The sequence below is a fragment of the Buteo buteo genome, unplaced genomic scaffold (genome assembly GCF_964188355.1).
Source record: "Buteo buteo unplaced genomic scaffold, bButBut1.hap1.1 HAP1_SCAFFOLD_185, whole genome shotgun sequence".
Classification (NCBI taxonomy): Eukaryota; Metazoa; Chordata; class Aves; order Accipitriformes; family Accipitridae; genus Buteo; species Buteo buteo.
The window spans coordinates 15001-27500 of NW_027439349.1; positions in this window are offsets into that span (position 1 = coordinate 15001).

The window sequence follows — 12500 nt, forward strand, 5'->3', positions numbered from 1 at the left end:
CCCAAGGGGTAGACCTGGCCTCCCCTTGCCGGCCCAAGGGGTAGACCTGGCCGCCCCTTGCCGGCCCAAGGGGTAGACCTGGCCGCCCCTTGCCGGCCCAAGGGGTAGACCTGGCCGCCCCTTGCCGGCCCAAGGGGTAGACCTGGCCGCCCCTTGCCGGCCCAAGGGGTAGACCTGGCCGCCCCTTGCCGGCCCAAGGGGTAGACCTGGCCGCCCCTTGCCGGCCCAAGGGGTAGACCTGGCCTCCCCTTGCCGGCCCAAGGGGTAGACCTGGCCGCCCCTTGCCGGCCCAAGGGGTAGACCTGGCCGCCCCTTGCCGGCCCAAGGGGTAGACCTGGCCGCCCCTTGCCGGCCCAAGGGGTAGACCTGGCCGCCTTACCTGACCGTCCAGAGCAGTCCTGGCATCCCTACCTGATGCTCCAGACTTAGCTTGGCGTCCCATGCCGACACTCCGGGGTAGTACCATTACCCCTACCCGGCAGCCAGGGGTAGTACCCGTAACCCTCATTGGTACTCCGGGGTAGTACCAGTACCCCCACCCGGCAGCCAGGGGTAGTACCCGTAACCCCCACCTGTACTCCTTGGTAGTACCCGTATACCCCCGCCCGATACTCCGGGGCAGTACCCGCATACCCCCGCCCGGTACTCCGGGGCAGTACCCGCATACCCCCGCCCGGTACTCCGGGGAAGTACCCATATACCCCCGCCCGGTACTCCGGGGCAGTACCCGCATACCCCCGCCCGGTACTCCAGGGCAGTACCCGCATACCCCCGCCCGGTACTCCGGGGAAGTACCCATATACCTCCACCCGGTACTCCGGGGCAGTACCCGCATACCCCCGCCCGGTACTCCGGGGCAGCACCCCTATGCCCCCGCCCGGTACTCCGGGGCAGTACCCGTATGCCCCCGCCCGGTACTCCGGGGCAGTACCAGTACCCCCGCCCGGTACTCCGGGGTACTACCCGTAACACCCACCTGTACTCCTTCGTAGTACCCGTATACCCCCGCCCGGTACTCCGGGGCAGTACCCGCATACCCCTGCCCGGTACTCCGGGGCAGTACCCGTATACCCCCGCCCGGTACCCCGGGGTAGTACCCGTGTACCCCCGTCAGTACTCCGGGGCAGTACCGGTACCCCCGCCCGGTACTCCGGGGTACTACCCGTAACCCCCACCTGTACTCCTTCCTTGGTAGTACCCGTATACCCCCGCCCGGTACTCCGGGGCAGTACCCGCATACCCCCGCCCGGTACTCCGGGGCAGTACCGGTACCCCCGCCCAGTACTCCGGGGTGCTACCCGTAACCCCCACCTGTACTCCTTGGTAGTACCCGTATACCCCCGCCCGGTACTCCGGGGCAGTACCCGCATACCCCCGCCCGGTACTCCGGGGCAGTACCGGTACCCCCGCCCGGTACTCCGGGGTGCTACCCGTAACCCCCACCTGTACTCCTTCCTTGGTAGTACCCGTATACCCCCGCCCGGTACTCCGGGGCAGTACCCGCATACCCCCGCCCGGTACTCCGGGGAAGTACCCATATACCTCCACCCGGTACTCCGGGGCAGTACCCGCATACCCCCGCCCGGTACTCTGGGGCAGTACCCGTATGCCCCCGCCCGGTACTCCGGGGTACTACCCGTAACCCCCACCTGTGCTCCTTCGTAGTACCCGTATACCCCCGTCCTGTACTCCGGGGTAGTACCCGTATACCGCCGCCCGGTACCCCGGGGTAGTACCCGTGTACCCCCGTCAGTACTCCGGGGCAGTACCGGTACCCCCGCCCGGTACGCCGGGGGAAAAACTGCTGTCCCTACGGGCGCGCGAGTTTAGACCCAGCCTTCCTACCCGACCCTCCGCCTTACGCCCGGTGTCCCCAGGCGACGTTCCGGGATAGAACCCGTTCCCCCACCAGTACTCTGGGCCCGTGGCGGAACCCTTTGTGATGCGCCGGAGTTCTACCTGCTGTCCCTACGGGCACGCGGCGATGGATCCCGGCCCCCCATCCTGACCCTCCAGGGTAGGCCCGGCCACCCTACCTGACCCTCTGGGGTCAGCCCGGTGTCCCTACCCGACGCTCCGGGGTAGGCCTGGCGCCCCTACCTCATCCTCCGGGGTAGTACCCGTACCCCTACCGGTGCTCCGGGGTACACCTGCTGTCCCTACAGGCGCTCCGGGGTAGGCCCGGCCACCCTACCTGACCCTCTGGGGTCAGCCCGGTGTCCCTACCCGACGCTCCGGGGTACGCCTGGCGCCCCTACCTCATGCTCCGGGGTAGTACCGGTACCCCTACCGGTGCTCCGGGGTACACCTGCTGTCCCTACAGGCGCTCCGGGGTAGGCCCGGCCACCCTACCTGACCCTCCGGGGTCAGCCCGGTGTCCCTACCCGACGCTCCGGGGTAGGCCTGGCGCCCCTACCTCATCCTCCGGGGTAGTGCCGGTACCCCTGCCGGTGCTCCGGGGTACACCTGCGGTCCCTACAGGCGCTCCGGGGTAGGCCCGGCCACCCTACCTGACCCTCCGGGGTCAGCCCGGTATCCCTACCCGACGCTCCGGGGTAGGCCTGGCGCCCCTACCTCATCCTCCGGGGTAGTACCCGTACCCCTACCGGTGCTCCGGGATACACCTGCGGTCCCTACAGGCGCTCCGGGGTAGGCCCGGCCACCCTACCTGACCCTCTGGGGTCAGCCCGGTGTCCCTACCCGACGCTCCGGGGTACGCCTGGCGCCCCTACCTCATGCTCCGGGGTAGTGCCGGTACCCCTGCCGGTGCTCCGGGGTACACCTGCGGTCCCTACAGGCGCTCCGGGGTAGGCCCGGCCACCCTACCTGACCCTCCGGGGTCAGCCCGGTATCCCTACCCGACGCTCCGGGGTAGGCCTGGCGCCCCTACCTCATCCTCCGGGGTAGTGCCGGTACCCCTGCCGGTGCTCCGGGGTACACCTGCGGTCCCTACAGGCGCTCCGGGGTAGGCCCGGCCACCCTACCTGACCCTCCGGGGTCAGCCCGGTATCCCTACCCGACGCTCCGGGGTAGGCCTGGCGCCCCTACCTCATCCTCCGGGGTAGTGCCGGTACCCCTGCCGGTGCTCCGGGGTACACCTGCGGTCCCTACAGGCGCTCCGGGGTAGGCCCGGCCACCCTACCTGACCCTCTGGGGTCAGCCCGGTGTCCCTACCCGACGCTCCGGGGTAGGCCTGGCGCCCCTACCTCATCCTCCGGGGTAGTGCCGGTACCCCTGCCGGTGCTCCGGGGTACACCTGCGGTCCCTACAGGCGCTCCGGGGTAGGCCCGGCCACCCTACCTGACCCTCCGGGGTCAGCCCGGTGTCCCTACCCGACGCTCCGGGGTAGGCCTGGCGCCCCTACCTCATCCTCCGGGGTAGTGCCGGTACCCCTACCGGTGCTCCGGGATACCCCTGCGGTCCCTACAGGCGCTCCGGGGTAGGCCCGGCCACCCTACCTGACCCTCCGGGGTCAGCCCGGTGTCCCTACCCGACGCTCCGGGGTAGGCCTGGCGCCCCTACCTCATCCTCCGGGGTAGTGCCGGTACCCCTGCCGGTGCTCCGGGGTACACCTGCGGTCCCTACAGGCGCTCCGGGGTAGGCCCGGCCACCCTACCTGACCCTCCGGGGTCAGCCCGGTATCCCTACCCGACGCTCCGGGGTAGGCCTGGCGCCCCTACCTCATCCTCCGGGGTAGTGCCGGTACCCCTGCCGGTGCTCCGGGGTACACCTGCGGTCCCTACAGGCGCTCCGGGGTAGGCCCGGCCACCCTACCTGACCCTCCGGGGTCAGCCCGGTGTCCCTACCCGACGCTCCGGGGTAGGCCTGGCGCCCCTACCTCATCCTCCGGGGTAGTGCCGGTACCCCTGCCGGTGCTCCGGGGTACACCTGCGGTCCCTACAGGCGCTCCGGGGTAGGCCCGGCCACCCTACCTGACCCTCCGGGGTCAGCCCGGTATCCCTACCCGACGCTCCGGGGTAGGCCTGGCGCCCCTACCTCATCCTCCGGGGTAGTGCCGGTACCCCTGCCGGTGCTCCGGGGTACACCTGCGGTCCCTACAGGCGCTCCGGGATAGGCCCGGCCACCCTACCTGACCCTCCGGGGTCAGCCCGGTATCCCTACCCGACGCTCCGGGGTAGGCCTGGCGCCCCTACCTCATCCTCCGGGGTAGTGCCGGTACCCCTGCCGGTGCTCCGGGGTACACCTGCGGTCCCTACAGGCGCTCCGGGGTAGGCCCGGCCACCCTACCTGACCCTCCGGGGTCAGCCCGGTATCCCTACCCGACGCTCCGGGGTAGGCCTGGCGCCCCTACCTCATCCTCCGGGGTAGTGCCGGTACCCCTGCCGGTGCTCCGGGGTACACCTGCGGTCCCTACAGGCGCTCCGGGGTAGGCCCGGCCACCCTACCTGACCCTCTGGGGTCAGCCCGGTGTCCCTACCCGACGCTCCGGGGTAGGCCTGGCGCCCCTACCTCATCCTCCGGGGTAGTGCCGGTACCCCTGCCGGTGCTCCGGGGTACACCTGCGGTCCCTACAGGCGCTCCGGGGTAGGCCCGGCCACCCTACCTGACCCTCTGGGGTCAGCCCGGTGTCCCTACCCGACGCTCCGGGGTAGGCCTGGCGCCCCTACCTCATCCTCCGGGGTAGTGCCGGTACCCCTACCGGTGCTCCGGGGTACACCTGCGGTCCCTACAGGCGCTCCGGGGTAGGCCCGGCCACCCTACCTGACTTTCTGGGGGTCAGCCCGGTATCCCTACCTGATGCTCCGGGGTAGTCCTGGCCTCCTTACCTGTGTCTCCGGGTAAACCTGGCCACGCTGCAGGGTCGGCCTGCACTCCCTGGCCGCACTACGGGCCGGTCCTGATTAGTGTATTAAGACCGCTCCGCGATTCCACTTTCTTAAAATTTATTGTGTCTGACAGCTTGTCTTTTACCGCGCACGCAGGCAGGCAGGCAGGCAGGCAGGCACGCGTCAAAAACGTGAGAGCAAAGCGTTACCCGCAGTCGGAGTACTTTATCGGTAACGACTTCTTCGGGAAGAGGCGCCGACGCTGCTCTCTCGTCTCTGTACGAGTCGGTGGCCGTCCGGGTACCGCGTGGCACCGTTGGCGTGGGATCCGCTCCTAAACGAATACAGAAGAATCGATACGCTATGAATCGTCATCGATTGAAGTTATTAACAGTTGACGAGCGATGCTGGATTGTATCGTTTATGGAGCGTCACCTACCGACTGATTTAGCGCTACGCGGTAATACGCTTTCTGGCAGTTCCTTAAATAACAAAACTCATTCGTTCACGCACGCTAGGTGTGCATCCCTTCGTTAATAGCCGGAGAAGGAATACGTACGTACGTACGTACGTACCTACCAGCGGATCGTCACGGATTGAATATGACTCGATTAGTAGTCACCAGTATTATAAATTACCGACTCCTAAAGTTTGATTGCGGCACTCCTTTAGGACCTTGCGACGCTCTTGGTTAACGTTAGCGTTCTCCGGCCCCTGCGTTATCGCGCATTAACTGTTCATTGGCCTCCGAGGGACGGCGGTCTCGCAGGCCTCTGAAGAAAGCCAGTCGGCTGCCTGACAAGCGGTCCCTGTGGCCGAGGCCGACTTAGCCGAGCATCCTCGGAGACGACGAGCTCGCGTGGCCGCCGTGCCGGCTGACCGGCCCGCCCCGGGGCCGTTTCCCCCCCGCTCCCCGTCGCCGAAGGAGCGCGCCCCCCGCCACCGCCTAAGGCCGCTGGGACCTTCCTCACCGCTCGAACGCATCCCGCCGGCGACGGAGCCGCTGATGCCCCTCTGTCGGAAGCGCGGCGCGCCTCTCCGGCAGCCCTGGCTGGGGCCCTGGAGCCCCAGGTCTCTGCCCAGGCCGAGGCACGCGGCTGCTGCTTTGCCAGGGACGGGTCCGACCGGGAGCCGAGCGCATCGCCCGTAGGCAGGCACGGGCGCAGGCCGGACGTCGAAGCGGCCGACCACCCGGGCTGTAACAGAGAAAGCGGCGTTAGCGACACCGTTACAAATCTTTCTCATTTCCACCTGCGTGCGCGCCCGCACCCCGCCAAAACAGGCCCCCGGCCCGAACGCCCACCGCCTGCTGCTGCAGCCGCTCACCCGCCCTTAGACACACGCACGCGCACGCACGCACTGCCCCCCCCCCATTCGAGTCCCCGCCCCAAACACCTCCCGCCCGCCACCGCACCCACTCGCACGGGGCTACACACGTGCGCACCCCCCCCCCCCGCAACCGGCCCCCCCCAGCCCAAACCCTCCACCCGCTGCCCCGCTCACAGTCGTGCGCTCAAAACGCACACGCGCGCAGCCCCCCCCCCCCCCCCGCCCGAAACAGGGCCCCGGGCCGACACCCCCCACCCCCGTCACCCCGGGCCCGCCGCTGCACGCACACACACACCGCCCCCCCGCCCTCCCGCCACGCAGTTCGCGCCGAGCCTGGCTGCCCCTGCTCCCCCCTTCCGCCACCAGGCTTGCCGCCCCCGGTGGTGGAAGGCGGGAGACTTTAGGACCCTGCGGCGTCCCTGCCGGCTCCGTGCCCGGGCGGGAGAGGGGAGCCCCCCCGGTGCCCTGCCGTCTCTAAACCCCAGCTGCCGAGTCCCTATCCTGCCGCACCCGTGGCCCCGCTCCCGCCTTTCTTTCTCAGCCAGCCACGCACTCGCCCTGCTCCACTCCCGCCCGCCGCCGCCGCGGGGGGAAAACTAAAGGACCGGGGGGGTGGGACGGGGACGGGGACGGGGACGGGGACGGGGGAGAGAAGTAAAAAAAATAAAACTCCAACCGATCCAAACAGAAGCCTTCTCCGAAAAGACACACCGTCCCCCCTCGCCAGCCTGCCTCTGCGCCAGGCTCCCCGCCTGCTCGCCAGCCGCTCTCGCCCTGCTGCACTCCTGCCCGCCCTCGCCGCGGGGGGAAAACTAAACGACCGGGGGGGACGGGACGGGGACGGGGACGGGGACGGGGACGGGGGAGAGAAGTAAAAAAAATAAAACTCCAACCGATCCAAACAGAAGCCTTCTCCGAAAAGACACACCGTCCCCCCTCGCCAGCCTGCCTCTGCGCCAGGCTCCCCGCCTGCTCGCCCTGCTCCACTCCTGCCCGCCCCCGCCGCGGGGGGAAAACTAAACGACCGGGGGGGGGGGGGGACGGGGACGGGGACGGGGACGGGGGAGAGAAGTAAAAAAAATAAAACTCCAACCGATCCAAACAGAAGCCTTCTCCGAAAAGACACACCGTCCCCCCTCGCCAGCCTGCCTCTGCGCCAGGCTCCCCGCCTGCTCGCCAGCCGCTCTCGCCCTGCTCCATTCCTGCCCGCCCCCGCCGCGGGGGGAAAACTAAACGACCGGGGGGGGGGGGACGGGGACGGGGACGGGGACGGGGGAGAGAAGTAAAAAAAATAAAACTCCAACCGATCCAAACAGAAGCCTTCTCCGAAAAGACACACCGTCCCCCCTCGCCAGCCTGCCTCTGCGCCAGGCTCCCCGCCTGCTCGCCAGCCGCTCTCGCCCTGCTCCACTCCTGCCCGCCCCCGCCGCGGGGGGAAAACTAAACGACCGGGGGGGGGGGGACGGGGACGGGGACGGGGACGGGGACGGGGACGGGGGAGAGAAGTAAAAAAAATAAAACTCCAACCGATCCAAACAGAAGCCTTCTCCGAAAAGACACACCGTCCCCCCTCGCCAGCCTACCTCTGCGCCAGGCTCCCCGCCTGCTCGCCAGCCGCTCTCGCCCCCCCTCTTTTCTAGCCTCCTTTCCCCGCCGCTGCTGCCGCCGCGACTGAGCAGCAGACCGTTGCCGTGGCGGGAAACACCACAGTTTCCGGGGGCCCCGTTGCCGGGCTGCAGACCACCCCACCCAGCCACCCGCCCCCCAACCCCCCGTCTCCAGGGCGCCGGAAAGTCTGTGATCGGGTGGGGCCGGGGGAGGGGGGGGGGGGGGGGCTGCACCTACTGGCCTGCAGGTCCGGGACTGCAGCGCGGGGAGGGAGGGGGAGCACACCGGTGCAGGGGTGCGTGTAGCTGTGTGTGCCTGCGTCGCGTTCTGTGTGTGTGTGTGTGTGTGTGTGCGCGCGCCTCTGAGCGCGCGTGTGTCACCGGGGGGGGGGGGGGGTGGCAGTGCCTGCAGGATCGCAGATATGTATTTTAAAGTATTTATTTTATTAAAAAAAGGAAAACGTCAAAAAAACACCAAAAAAAACCAGGCGGGGGGGGGGGGGAGAAAAATTAAAAACAACCCCCCAAAAAAAGCCCAAGACCGCAAAAACCAAAACCAAAAGTCGGCGAGCACCCAGCAGCGCCGGGACCCGAACCTGAACCTGGCAAGGGGCTACCAGTCCTGAAGGCACCCAGTGAACAGCGAACTCGCGCCGGGGAGCCGGGCAGTTTGTGCCGGGGGCTGCCACCTCTGCCCGGACCCCGCCGACAGAATATGGTTGGGGGGGGGGGGGGGCAGCAGCGGAGCAGAGGGGCTGGCTGGTGTGGTGAAGCTGGCAAGTGCCTGGCAGCCACCGGCTCGGAATAGGTGCGTGCACGTGCATGAGAACGACGAGGGTGGGGGGGGGGGTGTGTGTGTGTCAGGAAACAAAAATTATTTTGAAAACTGGTTGTCGTTAATATTGTATTAATATTTCCCGCCGGAATCAATAAAGGTGAAATAACTCTTGCATCAGACAGTACGTTTAAACGTGCTCCCTTGGTGTAGAAGTGGTTCAAACTCGGGAAGGGGAGGGGGAAAGAAATGCCGTCCGGGAGAACCGGGAGAGGGTGGCCCTTTTAATCAGATTTGCTAAAATCTCAAAAGAAAGAAAAAAAAAAAAAAAAACGAAAAAAACGAACCAAAAACAGGCGCACCTGCCCCCCCCGCCCCCCCCCGCCCAAGGGGCACCGAACGGCTGCCAGGTCTACCCGGCTCCGCGGGCGGCCGCCAGGTCTACCCGGCTCCGGAGGCCGGCGCGGCCGCCGGCGGCGCCCGGAGGACGCGGGGTGTCGCTGCTGCAGCGGCCGGTGAAAAGGGCCGCCAGGTCTACCCGGCTCCGCGGGCGGCCGCCAGGTCTACCCGGCTCCGGAGGCCGGCGCGGCCGCCGGCGGCGCCCGGAGGACGCGGGGTGTCGCTGCCGCAGCGGCCGGTGAAAAGGGCCGCCAGGTCTACCCGGCTCCGCGGGCGGCCGCCAGGTCTACCCGGCTCCGGAGGCCGGCGCGGCCGCCGGCGGCGCCCGGAGGACGCGGGGTGTCGCTGCCGCAGCGGCCGGTGAAAAGGGCCGCCAGGTCTACCCGGCTCCGCGGGCGGCCGCCAGGTCTACCCGGCTCCGGAGGCCGGCGCGGCCGCCGGCGGCGCCCGGAGGACGCGGGGTGTCGCTGCCGCAGCGGCCGGTGAAAAGAGCCGCCAGGTCTACCCGGCTCCGCGGGCGGCCGCCAGGTCTACCCGGCTCCGGAGGCCGGCGCGGCCGCCGGCGGCGCCCGGAGGACGCGGGGTGTCGCTGCCGCAGCGGCCGGTGAAAAGAGCCGCCAGGTCTACCCGGCTCCGCGGGCGGCCGCCAGGTCTACCCGGCTCCGGAGGCCGGCGCGGCCGCCGGCGGCGCCCGGAGGACGCGGGGTGTCGCTGCCGCAGCGGCCGGTGAAAAGAGCCGCCAGGTCTACCCGGCTCCGGCGGGACTTAGCCGCATTTCGGGGGCGGGGAGGTAGACCTGATAGCCCCGCCACTTTCTCGGAGCTGGCCAAGGGGTCGCTGTTTTTCGCTGCCTCCAGTTACGTCATCGTAAAAGTCGGTGTCATTGGCGGGTCTCCCCGGTGGGCAGGGACGGCACTCTTGGAGCCGGCCGGGGGCGGGGACGTGATCTCCCGTACTATAGGAGGTAGTGGTGACTCGTGCACGGAGCAGCGCTAGTGAGCGGCTGCAAGGCTTACGGCTCAGCCGGCGAAGTGGAGCGCTGGGCGGCCGTTGTGGTGGTGGTTTTGCCTGGTGGTTCGGCTCGTTTTCTGTCTGTTCGGCCAGTTGGTCTCTCCCGGTGTTTTCCAAGTAAGCCAGCCGGGCGCCTGCGAGGGTCTGGCAGGCTGGCGGTGGCTGTTGACCCGAGTGGTGCGAGAGGTGCAAAGGTGGATTCCGCAGGGCATAGCCCGGTGGCCGGCGGCGGCCACCGGCACTCGAACGCTGGAAGACCGGGTGGAGCCGAGCCTGCCTCGGCTTTCCCCCGGCCCCGGAGGGCCCGATGATGGCAAAGGTGGAGCGCTGGTATATGCGAGGGCAGCTGCCCGTGAGCATCCAGCCCGCCGCGGCTGCCGCCGCCTCCTGAGGGCCTGGTGATGGGCGGGCGAGGTGGCGGCACCTCGTCCTTTGACTCTGGCCTTAAGCTGGAGCGGGCAGAGCGGCAGCCGGTCCCGGTGGCTGGCAGCCGGATGCAGACGGCTGGGGGTTCTCGTGCGTGCCGCAGCTTCCCCCCAGCCCCCGAGGGCCCGATGATGGCACAGGTGAGAGGCCGCAGCGCCTCGTCCTGTTTTTGCCGGCATGAGCCACGCGTGGGCGGCCTGTGGTGTCCGGCCTGCCCCGGCTTGCCTGGTTGCAGGAGGGCTCGGTGGAAAGGTCTGCAGCGCTCTACCGGGTTTAGAGGTGGCGGCACCTCATCGCGTTTTCTCCGGCCTTAAGCTGGAGCCCATGCACGAATTGGGCAGAGTGCAAGCGGCAGCCGGTCCCGGTGGCTGGCAGCCGGATGCAGACGGCTGGGGGTTCTCGTGCGTGCCGCAGCTTCCCCCCAGCCCCCGAGGGCCCGATGATGGCACAGGTGAGAGGCCGCAGCGCCTCGTCCTGTTTCTGCCGGCATGAGCCACGCGTGGGCGGCCTGTGGTGTCCGGCCTGCCCCGGCTTGCCTGGTTGCAGGAGGGCTCGGTGGAAAGGTCTGCAGCGCTGTACCGGGTTAGAGGTGGCGGCACCTCATCGCGTTTTCTCCGGCCTTAAGCTGGAGCCCATGCACGAATTGGGCAGAGTGCAAGCGGCAGCCGGTCCCGGTGGCTGGCAGCCGGATGCAGACGGCTGGGGGTTCTCGTGCGTGCCGCAGCTTCCCCCCAGCCCCCGAGGGCCCGATGATGGCACAGGTGAGAGGCCGCAGCGCCTCGTCCTGTTTCTGCCGGCATGAGCCACGCGTGGGCGGCCTGTGGTGTCCGGCCTGCCCCGGCTTGCCTGGTTGCAGGAGGGCTCGGTGGAAAGGTCTGCAGCGCTGTACCGGGTTAGAGGTGGCGGCACCTCATCGCGTTTTCTCCGGCCTTAAGCTGGAGCCCGCGAAGCGGGAAGAAAAGTGCGGCTGTACCTGGTGGCTGGCAAGTCGAACGCAGGCGGCTGGGGTTGTCTCGCTTCTGTGGCATTCCCCCAGGCCCCGAACACCCGTGCGCGGCATGGGTCCAGGTGCCTTTTTTTTCCCCGACGGCAAGCGGTTGCCTGTGGGGCGGGCAAAGACCGGCAGCCGGTGGCGGTTGCCGGCACTCGAACGCTGGAGGAGCTGGGGGAGTTGAGCCTGCTGTGGCCATCCCCCGGTCCCGTTACCTTCCTCAAGGGAATCGTTGTCTGGAGCCGGGTGGCCCGTGGCACCTCCCGCTCCACGATTTGACTGATCCAGACCCACAGGCAGCGCCCGCTGAGGCGTCCTCGGGTGCGTCGGAGAGCCTCCACGGCGGGCCGGCTCTGCCGGTGTTCAGGCCGTTGGAGCACCTCTCGCAGGCGTTGCCCTCACTCGCACGCAGAGCCCCCGCACCTGCCGTCCGCCCCCGGTTGGCGACGGGTGCGAGTGGCCGTCGCTGTCCCAGGACTCGTGGCCGTGGGGCCTCCGCTCCTTCCTCCGTTCCCTTCCCTTACTGATCGATGAGGCGTTTAGGGCGCGTCGGAGGGGCTTCCCGGCGGGCCGGCTCTGCCGGTGTTCAGGCCGGCGTTGCACCTCTCCGCAGACGTTGCCCTCTCACTCGCACGCAGAGCCCCCGCACCTGCCGTCCGCCCCCGGTTGGCGATGGGTGCGAGTGGCCGTCGCTGTCCCAGGACTCGTGGCCGTGGGGCCTCCGCTCCTTCCTCCGTTCCCTTCCCTTACTGATCGATGAGGCGTTTAGGGCGCGTCGGAGGGGCTTCCCGGCGGGCCGGCTCTGCCGGTGTTCAGGCCGGCGTTGCACCTCTCCGCAGACGTTGCCCTCTCACTCGCACGCAGAGCCCCCGCACCTGCCGTCCGCCCCCGGTTGGCGATGGGTGCGAGTGGCCGTCGCTGTCCCAGGACTCGTGGCCGTGGGGCCTCCGCTCCTTCCTCCTTTCCCTTCCCTTACTGATCGATGAGGCCTTTCGGGTCGCGTCGGAGAGGGCCCTCGGCGGGCCGGCTCTTCTGTGCTCCCCGTAATAGGGAGTCACGGCAGTGTCCGGTGTTCAGGCAGGGTGGTCTCCTTTCCAATTCGCTTCCCGTTGCATGCGAAGTGGTGTCCTGCACCCCCCCCGAGCGAAGGGGGCCGCGATGGTGGCAGTGTCGTC